This window comes from Solanum dulcamara, chromosome 9, assembly GCF_947179165.1.
Source record: "Solanum dulcamara chromosome 9, daSolDulc1.2, whole genome shotgun sequence".
Classification (NCBI taxonomy): Eukaryota; Viridiplantae; Streptophyta; class Magnoliopsida; order Solanales; family Solanaceae; genus Solanum; species Solanum dulcamara.
This window is the reverse complement of record NC_077245.1, coordinates 60,842,230-60,852,710: the sequence shown is the minus strand read 5'-3', so window position 1 is coordinate 60,852,710 and position 10,481 is coordinate 60,842,230. Positions and strand designations below refer to the sequence as shown.

At 37.1% G+C, this 10,481-nt stretch overlaps 1 pseudogene; it reads right to left on the bottom strand.

The window, feature by feature from the left end:
* Positions 1-1,455: 1,455 nt before the first annotated feature.
* On the bottom strand, positions 1,456-10,130 carry LOC129903713 (uncharacterized; annotated as a pseudogene).
* Between the last annotated feature and the right edge of the window lie 351 nt (positions 10,131-10,481).

Genomic DNA, 10,481 nt, shown 5'->3' with positions numbered 1-10,481 from the left:
TGATTTCCGCTTGTTTATTTATCATCATTACCTATGAAAGGCTAAAAGAATGCTAAGAGGCTTGATTGAGGTACTTTCGGGTTCCTCATTCGCCATGTCACATCTAGGCCCTAGGCTTGGGTCGTGACAATAGGCCACCTTACCAATATGCCTTGGGGTCCTATACCACTCCTCACCACCAAATTCAATCAATCCTAGAAACCTAATCAAGAAGCACCCGATGCATTGTACATTCATCCACATGCCATCAATACCACATTCAAGTCTAGTTCTATAGCCACCCTGATACAGTCACTTGAAACTCTTTACAAGAAGTCATAAATAGCCTACTACAATTACTTACATATAAACAACCACACATTCAAGCCTACCATTCTAACAACTTTGTGGATCCCTTGAAGTCAACATCATCTAAGAATTTTCAAGCTACTTTAGCATCTTTACATCCTTACTGCATTAACTCCTAGCAAAGGGCACACCAATATACTCTAATCTATATATTGCACCCAACAAGATCCCATCTAGCTCTTCATCCATGTCTATAAACTTATATGAAATAAGTATGCCACAATTATCATAATATAGAGTGCCCACTCTCTCCCTAATCAACCCTAACTCATCCATCAAGAGTTATAGGCTCTACTCAATATCATTTCTCTTAGACCATCAATATTTGGAACATATAACCAACCTTAGTAACGAAGTACTCCTTCTCCCCCTTGTGAGAGAATCTAAACCTTCTTATCAACCACTAATTTCTTCAATTTAGCTAACTTTGGATCCACGTCTTGCTTGTGCTTTTACATCCACTATCAATGATACTCCGTACCATTTTGAACAGAAACACCGCCCTTAATAGATTCACTCAACCTTACCCCTAACTTTAGAATCACAATAGGGTATACACTAAAAAAGGCTATAGCAAGATTTTAGGATACATATCAAATCTTATAGCAAGGTAAGGAGTAATGAAAAGACAATATGGCACCTGAATCAAGTAAAGCATAAACATCAAAGTCTAAGACCCGCAACATACCCGTAATCATATTAGGAGACTCCTCAACATCTGTTTTAGCTTGAAGTGCATAGAACCTATTGTGGAGTGGGCCACCACTTTGTTGAACTTGTCCATCTTGAGTAGATTGTCCTTGAGAAAGTCCTTCTCTCCCTTTATTTGCAATATTTGGGCATTTGGAGATCTTGATCCCCACCTCACCACATCAAAAATAAGCACCCATACCAACTAAATATTTACCTTCATGATTTCTCCCATACTTGAAACACTTAGGAAGAGTAGTCAAACTAACACCACTACCAGGTTTGATTGAGAAAATCCACCTTCAAATCAAGCTCTCTTGGACTCCTTCCCCTTTATAGAAGCCACTGGACTGTCCCTCTTCTTATGTCCACTCTTGCCACACCAATAACAACCATTTTTACCGTCTAAGCACTTCCCTAAATGGTTCTTACTACACCCATAGTACAAGGGGTGGGATTTTTCCATTCCATCACTCTTCCTCGTATTTGATCCAGATGTTTCTTCACATTCGTGCTTATAGCGATTACTATTTGTTGATTTAATTGAGCGGTCACAAATCGAGCCAATAACATGAGGGAATAATGAAGCTCCACATTAGAGATATCATCACTTGAGGGTGGGTCAGCTGGAGCAGAAAGGCTGCCATCTTGATCAATCTTCTTGAATCTCTCATCTTAATGAGATATCACTACAAAAAATATTGTGTTTGACTACAGACGTTTTTCTTTGCTGAACAACCTATTTCCGTAGCTAAAGTGGTTTAGCAACGAAATGACGATGGATTAGAGTTTGTAGCGAAAATGCTCGTAATTAAGCAATTAGCGATGAAAAAATTACATTCATCGCAAATATAGCGACGAAATAGCTACCAAATATATCTGTTGCCATACTTAGCAACAAAAAATAATTGTCGCTACTTTAAATATTTCGTCGCTATATTTCAATCTAGATTTAATCTTGGGTTCTTATAGCGACGACATTATCTAACGCTAATCCATCGCTACTCATTTTTGGCACTTAATTAGTCTACTTTTAGCTCCAAAAATATTTTGTAGTAAATTCATCGCAAGATTTAATTTTCCTATCTACTTTAGCTACGGAAAATATCGTCACTACTTTTTTCAATATATTTTTCTTATAAATACACCCTTCTCAATTAATACAAAAAACATAAAATACAATGCAAAGCAGAGGACAATGGCTGCAAAATTATAAAATACACTTCACTAAAAGTAACTAATATTCTTTATAAATTAATATTCACCAAGGTCCAAAATATATAGCATAATGCATATAATTGTATCATTTAGTACAAAATACCCAAAAACACAACAATAAAGTCCAAACAAAATAAACTAAGTAATGTGAGGTTGGAGAATTACATCCATCGTCGGAACTCGATGAATGAACTTCATCAATGTTAGTAGTAGTAGGAGCAATAGGAACTGTTGGTGCCACAACTAGTGGATCGTTGGTAAGAGTATTTGATTGATGCAAGGCTGAAGAAATTAATCCACTCACCCGCTCAACCAATCCAGGAAGCATATGTTCTGTCAATGCAGGAACTAATTGAGTCACTAACTCATTTAGATTATCTGTCACTGTTGATTGAGCATTTGAAGGTACTGTTGAAGGTGACGCACCCAATGAAGAAGAGTTATAAAAATTTGGTCCATAGTAAAATTTTGCTTGAGATCCAAGATCAAATACTCTTTTTTTCTTTTCTCCTCCCGCAGCTTGATAATATGCTTGAAATTGATCAATATCAGACTGAGTTTTTGTTTGTTGTTGCAACATTTCTTGATATTTTTCCTATAAAAGTTAAATAATTAGTGAAAGCTAAGTTAAAACTCAATAAGATAAGGTGATGCCTGGTTGTGAACATCTAGTTGGGATACAAAGTTATCTTCATTTTCAAGTTAATGTTCTGTATGCACTTTTTAGTCAATATGAGATGTTAGATCAGAGAATCATGCAACATCTTAGGATTATCACAGAATAATCTAACTTGAAAAGTCTGTAAGAGATAAAGTGTGAGAATTTATTCTGAAAAGTTCAAAATGAATTATCAAAGTGGTTTGTGTAGACCCTATTACAATAGAGTATTAGTTTTAACATAGTAAATAGTGACAATAAATTAAATGAGATAAGAATACTTAAACAAAATAGTAAGTCACTTCAATATGTTGTGAGTTTATGAAAATAGAATTTTAGTATCATAGAAATTGCTCCAGAAGCTAACTATCATACATGAAAGTTCAAGTCGCCAAAGCCAACAACCTTAAAGGTAATGAGAAGAAATTTTCATTCAAATAAATTGAGAGATAAGGATACTTTATCTGATTCAGATCTATTTTCATCATTGTGAATTATACAACAACAATAACAACAACAAAAATAACCAACAATCAGTGTAATATTTCACAAGTGCAATAAGGTATGAGGTATACAAGAACAAGAAAAGAGAGAGAAAGCAGTATAAGAAAACAAAAGATATATACGAATCATAAGAGTGATAGAGAGGATTTATACAGAGGAAAAGAGATGAGCGAGAAATGAACTCCACATATAAAGTCATGATTTACATGTACTATTCGGGATCGATCACCAAAAAAAAACTCATCATGACCATGTGTATGAACGTGTAGATGTAATTCACTAGGTGTTGGATCTCGACCCTTTTCAACAGCCTATACAAAATTTATTGCTCAATTTAGAGCACAAATTCAATATATAGAAATTTCAAAACTTCTAGCATTACAAAATCAGGATTACAAAATTAGGATGTCCAAAACAATTTATACTGGTAAGACTAGTGATAAGAAAGATTTACCTTCTACAAAATATTAAAATCCTATTCAGGTCAATTTGATTACAAGTGAATTCTCCAATACATCTTACCAAATGACATCAAAAAGTAATATTCTTGTATTTTGTAATAGATATAGTCAACCCAACCAAAAGGTAAAAGAAAAAAGAAAAAACTTAAAATACACTTACAAGCCTTTTGCGATGCTCCCCAACAGTGATAAAGCCTTCCGTGTGAGTCCCAGTAGCACGTTTATTTCTAACACCACAACGTGTTTTGCATTTATTTTTGACTTTTCAACACTCTTACTATCTGCCCAAAGTATCGTCCAACTATTCAACACATTCTCTGGAATATGGTCCAGCCGCACCTTCTTTGTTTTTATTTTAGAAATAAAATCATTATATCTATGTGCTGTCTTACGCTCCCATTCTTTTATCACAACAGTATCAATTGAGGAATTCCAATGAAATGCCTTCTGAAATAAATTTATAAAGTAAAAATATTAGTCCAATATATAAAGACTAATATAGATTCTAAATTCAATTGTGATGGATTGTACCTTAAATTCTCCAAAATAAAATGATTTCATCTCATTTGAAATGCTTTTTCAATTGATTCCTTTTGGATCAAGTTGATGCTTGAATGAATTAGATATATACTCGGAGCAAGTTCTAGAAGGTTCTAGTCTGAATAATTTAGAGGTCATTATTTGAAAACATATTATATATCATAAATAATATTATAAAAAAATAATAAGAGTATTGACTAACCCTGTGGGAGAAATAGTGACAAGCGTTCGCTGTCTATTGGTACTGCTGCACTCAACTTGATCACCTATTATGTTGCCCTCAGAAGATGTATCACCGCCTATTGTGTTGCTTTGATTGGGGGTAACTGGAGATGGTTGAAAATGAACGACTGAGGTACTATCTGTTGGGGGAAGGAAGCACCACAACTAAAGTTTGATATGATAAAAATATTGAAAATAAATTGGACACGAGAATTTTATGTGGAAACCCCTCTAAATGATAGAAGGGAAAAACCACAGGGTAGAAGGATCTCACTATTTAATATGGAGTACACAGCTCTCAAATACAAGGAGAAAACAACAATTAACACTTTTCTCTTGTAAAAGGAACAACTACTAAAGAGGACACTCAAGACTACAATATTTATCTTGGTGTATAACTCTCTTTGTATTCTTACTCTCTCTTTCTTGGATGATTTCAAATGAGGGCAAGAGACCCTATTTATAGGAGAATGAAAACGCGTAAAATTATTTTACGCGTTTTCAAAACGCGTATGTTCAATTCAACAAAGGAAGGCTGCAACAAAGTCATTAGGGAGGCAGCCCTTTTTGACTTTGTTGGCCTCCCTTTTTGACTCTGTTGGCCTCCTTTGTTGATTGTCTTTCATTCTCCCACTTGAAGATTTAATTGAGAATCAATTAAGTCTTCACACCATCCTTTCTACCAAATTACTGCAATGTTACGTTTCTGCTAGGCCAATAGAAGATCGACACCATATGAACTTGTTACTGTTGATCGGCTTCGTAAACATATCTGCCAGGTTGTCATTAGTGTGAATTTTCTGAATATCCACACTGCCTTCTTCCACCTTCTCACGAACAAAGTGATACTGAACTCGTATATGCTTTGTCCTTGAATGAAATACCGGATTCTTTGCAAGATGCAAAGCGCTCTGACTGTCACAAAACAAAGCAATCTTCTCTTGTTTGTGCCCGAGCTCCTCCAATAACATCTGCATCCATATTGCCTCTTTGCTAGCTTGTGTAGCTGCTACATATTCTGCTTCCATCGTAGATGTAGCCACGATAGACTGCAGTTTTGAAACCCAGCTTACAGCTCCTCCAGCAAGAGTAAACACATAACCTGTGGTGGACTTGCTTTTATCAAGATCACCTGCATAATCTGAATCAACATAACCTTTAACAGTAAAGTCTGATCCTCCATAACATATTGTAACATCTGAGGTACCCTTGATGTATCTCAGGATCCTCTTAACAGTATTCCAATGCTCTCTACCAAGATTAGCCATGTACCGACTAACCACTCCCACTGCTTGTGCAATGTCAGGTCTTGTACATACCATAGCGAACATTAAACTTCCCACTGCTGATGCATACGGTACTCGAGACATCTCCATCCTCTCTGCTTCATTGCTAGGACACATACTTGAGGATAACTTGAAATTAATAGGAAGTGGGATAGAAATTGACTTACAGTCTTGCATCTTGAAGCGTCTCAAGATTTTCTTCAAGTAGTTCTTTTGAGAAAGCCAAATCTTCCTATTATCTCTGTCTCGGTGAATTTGCATCCCTAGAATCTTGTTTGCTGGTCCCAAGTCCTTCATTTCAAACTCCCTAGCCAACTGTGCCTTTAAATTTATGAGACGACCTTTGTTGGGGCTTGCTACCAACATGTCGTCAACATACAACAGCAAAATAACAAAATCTTCATCACCAAATCTCTTGTAATAAACACAAGGATCTGAACTATGTCTGTTGTATCCAAGGCTTATAATGAAGGAATCAAATCTCTTATACCAACATCTCGGCGCCTGTTTGAGACCATATAGAGATTTGTTCAACCTGCAAACCAAGTTCTCTTTTTCCTGTTCTTTAAAACCTTCTGGTTGGAGCATATAAATTTCTTCTTCAAGCTCTCCATGAAGAAATGCAGTTTTGACATCTAACTGCTCCAAGTACAAGTCAAATGTAGCACACATCGCCAGGACCACTCGAATTGTTGTGAGTCAAACCACCAGAGAAAATATCTCATTGAAGTCTATACCTTCTTTCTGAGCGAATCCTTTCACCACCAATCTTGCACGATACTTCTCCACTTGATCATTATTATTGCGTTTGATCTTGTAGACCCATTTATTTCCAATGGCCTTCCTTCCTTGTGGTAATTGAACAAGATCCCATGTTTTATTTTTATGAAGAGCTTCAATTTCTTCTTGCATTGCTGCCACCCACAGAGATGATTCTTGGCCTTTCATAGCCTCGTGAAAATTTGAAGGCTCTCCATCTTCTGTTAATAGACAGTATGCAATATTACTCTTCATAGAATAATATGAGTGCCAAGCTGGTTCTCTTCTCTCCCTAGTTGACCGTCGAACTTCTGGAGTTTCGATCTCAGCTTGCTCTTGTTCTTCGTGCTCTGGTGCTGCTTCAGAAGAAACTGGAACTTCTTCTATTTCTTCAACTTCAACTGTAGTAGTCTCTGATTTTTCTTTTGAAGTGCTACCTTCTTTTGCTTGTATCTTGTTTTCAACAAATACAACATCCCTGCTGATTACCACCTTGCGGGCTGTGGGATCCCACAAGCGATACCCCTTGACTCCATCAGCATACCCTAAGAAAATGCATTCCCTGGATTTTGGATCCAACTTTGATTTTTCTTGGGTGTTGTACATAACATAAGCAAGACTTCCGAATATATGTAAGCGAGAATAATCAGCTGGTTTTCCTGTCCACATCTCCATTGGCGTTTTCAGATCAATTGCGGTTGATGGTGACCGATTGATCACATAACAAGCGGTTTTGACTGCTTCCGCCCAGAATGGTTTTTCCAACCCTGCAGTTGCCAACATAGCTCTTGTCCGTTCCAACAAGGTTCTATTCATCCGCTCTGCTACTCCATTTTGTTGTGGAGTATATGCCACCGTGAACTGTCGTTTAATACCTTCTTGTTTACAGAAGTTATTAAATTCATCACCAGTGTATTCTCCTCCATTATCTGTCCTCAAACACTTGATCTTTTTCTCAGATTCAAGTTCTATTCGCGCTTTGAATTCTTTGAAAACTGGAAAAACATCTGCCTTTCTCTTGATTGGAAACACCCAACTTCTCCTGGAGAAATTGTCAATAAATGACACAAAATATTTCGCTCCTCCTAGGGACTCCACCGGTGCTTGCCAGACATCAGAGTGAACCAGATCTAGTATTTCCTTGCTTTTAGCAGAGGAACTGCTAAACTTCAGTCTATTTTGCTTACTGGTAACACAATGCTCACAAAAGGGTAGTGAAACCTTTTTGAGCCATGGAAGAAGTTTTTGCTCAGCAAGAATCTTCAAACCTCGTTCCGACATATGGCCAAGTTTACGATGCCACATCATCGTTGATTCTTCAAATGAACTTGCTGATGCGGTTGATGCTTCTCCTTCTTGGTGTGTTTCACCTTTAAGCACATATAGATTTGCAGCAAGTTTTTCTGCTTTCATCACTACAAGCGCTCCTTTGGATATTCTCATGACTCCACCATGAGTCTTATACGAACATCCATTATCATCTAGTTGTCCTAAAGACAATAGATTCTTCTTCAAGTCTTTTACATGTCGTACCTCCTGGATGGTGCGAACCGTGCCATCATACATCTTTATTTTGATGGACCCAATACCAATAACATCCAAAGCATGATCGTTTCCCATGAACACAGATCCTCCTGAGATAGGATTATATTGATGGAACCATTCTCTCCTGGAAGTCATGTGCCATGTTGCTCCTGTGTCCATGATCCAGACATCAGCAAAACGTTTTCTGCCTTCATTATTTGATATTGCCTCACTGCATAAAATATCGCCATCATCCGAGGTACATGCAATATTCCCTTGAGCATTTGATGGCTCAGGGTGTTCACTCTTCTTCTTGAACCGACAATCTTTCTTGAAGTGCCCTTTCTTGCCACAATTGTAGCACTTGATATTCTTCTTACTTCTTGATTGAAATCTGCCATGATTGTGACTCCCACTGGGGCCACGTTCAGTTGGTCTTCCTCTCACCATCATCAAAGTTTTAGCTTGTTGCGAACTTGCTTGTCTGTCTTCCTTATTTTTGCGCCGATTTTTTTCTTCCAAGACAGCGGCTGCAATTTCATCGAAAACTAGACTGTCAGTATTGTTCGTCAGGTTGATGATGAGTTGATCATACGAGTCAGGCAGACTTTGAAGTAGAAGCTCCGCACGTTCAGTCCACTCTATTTTGCAACCCATTGTTGTAAGTTGCGAAAATAGAGTATTCAAAGTATTGATATGTTCAGTAACTGACATGGACTCTGCCATTCGAAGAGTATACAATCTTCTTTTTAAGAAGATTTTATTATGCAAAGACTTGGCCTCATACAACCCCGTAAGAGTATCCCATATTTCCTTCGCCGTCCGCTTTTCCTCTACACTAGACAACACTTGATCAGCCAGTGCCAAGTGTAGATCAGCAACTGCGTTGCTGTCTATGTCGTTCCACTTGCTGTCATCAACAAAGTCTGTGGGCCTGCCTTCAATTGCAGCTAAGCAATTGTCTTTTCTCAATATCGCTTTTATTTTCATTTTCCACAATGAGAAATTAGTCCCATTGAACTTTTCAACGTCAAACTTTGTTGTACTCGACATTGATATTTGCTTCACACCCTTCTAGATCGTTTCTGTATATTTTTGCGAACAATCGTGACAAACTGTACCGTCACCGAAATTTACTATTCACGTGAATAGTACTATTCACCGAATTTTACTATTCACGAAAAGTTACTATTCACAAATAGTACCTTCGCATAAAATAGACAGAATAACCGAGGGCTCTGATACCACTGTTGGGGGAAGGAAGCACCACAACTAAAGTTTGATATGATGAAAATATTGAAAATAAATTGGACACGAGAATTTTATGTGGAAACCCCTCTAAATGATAGAAGGGAAAAACCACGGGGTAGAAGGATCTCACTATTTAATATGGAGTACACAGCTCTCAAATACAAGGAGAAAACAACAATTAACACTTCTCTCTTGTAAAAGGAACAACTACTAAAGAGGACACTCAAGACTACAATATTTATCTTGGTGTATAACTCTCTTTGTATTCTTACTCTCTCTATCTGGGATGATTTCAAATGAGGGCAAGAGACCCTATTTATAGGAGAATGAAAACGCGTAAAATTATTTTACGCGTTTTCAAAACGCGTATGTTCAATTCAACAAAGGAAGGCTGCAACAAAGTCATTAGAGAGGCAGCCCTTTTTGACTTTGTTGGCCTCCCTTTTTGACTCTGTTGGCCTCCTTTGTTGATTGTCTTTCACTATCTTGACCTGATGCTTGAATAGGTACCACTGGCGGTGTACTACTTAGACCTGATGCTTGAATAAGTATCACTGGTGGCGTACTACTTGAACCTGATTTTTGAACTTGATTGATGTGATTTTCTTCATCTGAAGCTCTCCTGTTACCTTGTTGAGGACTAATTTTGAGAATAGAAATTGTAGGCATATTTCCACGAGTAGCAAAATTACCTCTGCCTAAGAATTAGCCTACACGAGCTGTGCTAGATCGACCTCTACCTCGAGTCATATCTAAAAAAAAATACAAAAGATCAGTTTAATAAAAAAACAGTGTATGATTCTAGCATTTCTGGAAAATGACAAGCTGATATTAGGTAGAATTAAATTCAGCAGTTCAAAAATGCATGTTATTGTGCAATTTCAACTATAAATAACAAAAATACATGTGATTTTTAAAAAGCAAATATACTGTCTATATGTGATCTCGATTTTTACGTATTGCAACCTATTATTTTAGATAGTAGCTTCAGCTGATCAAAAGTATATTGACTGCAATACA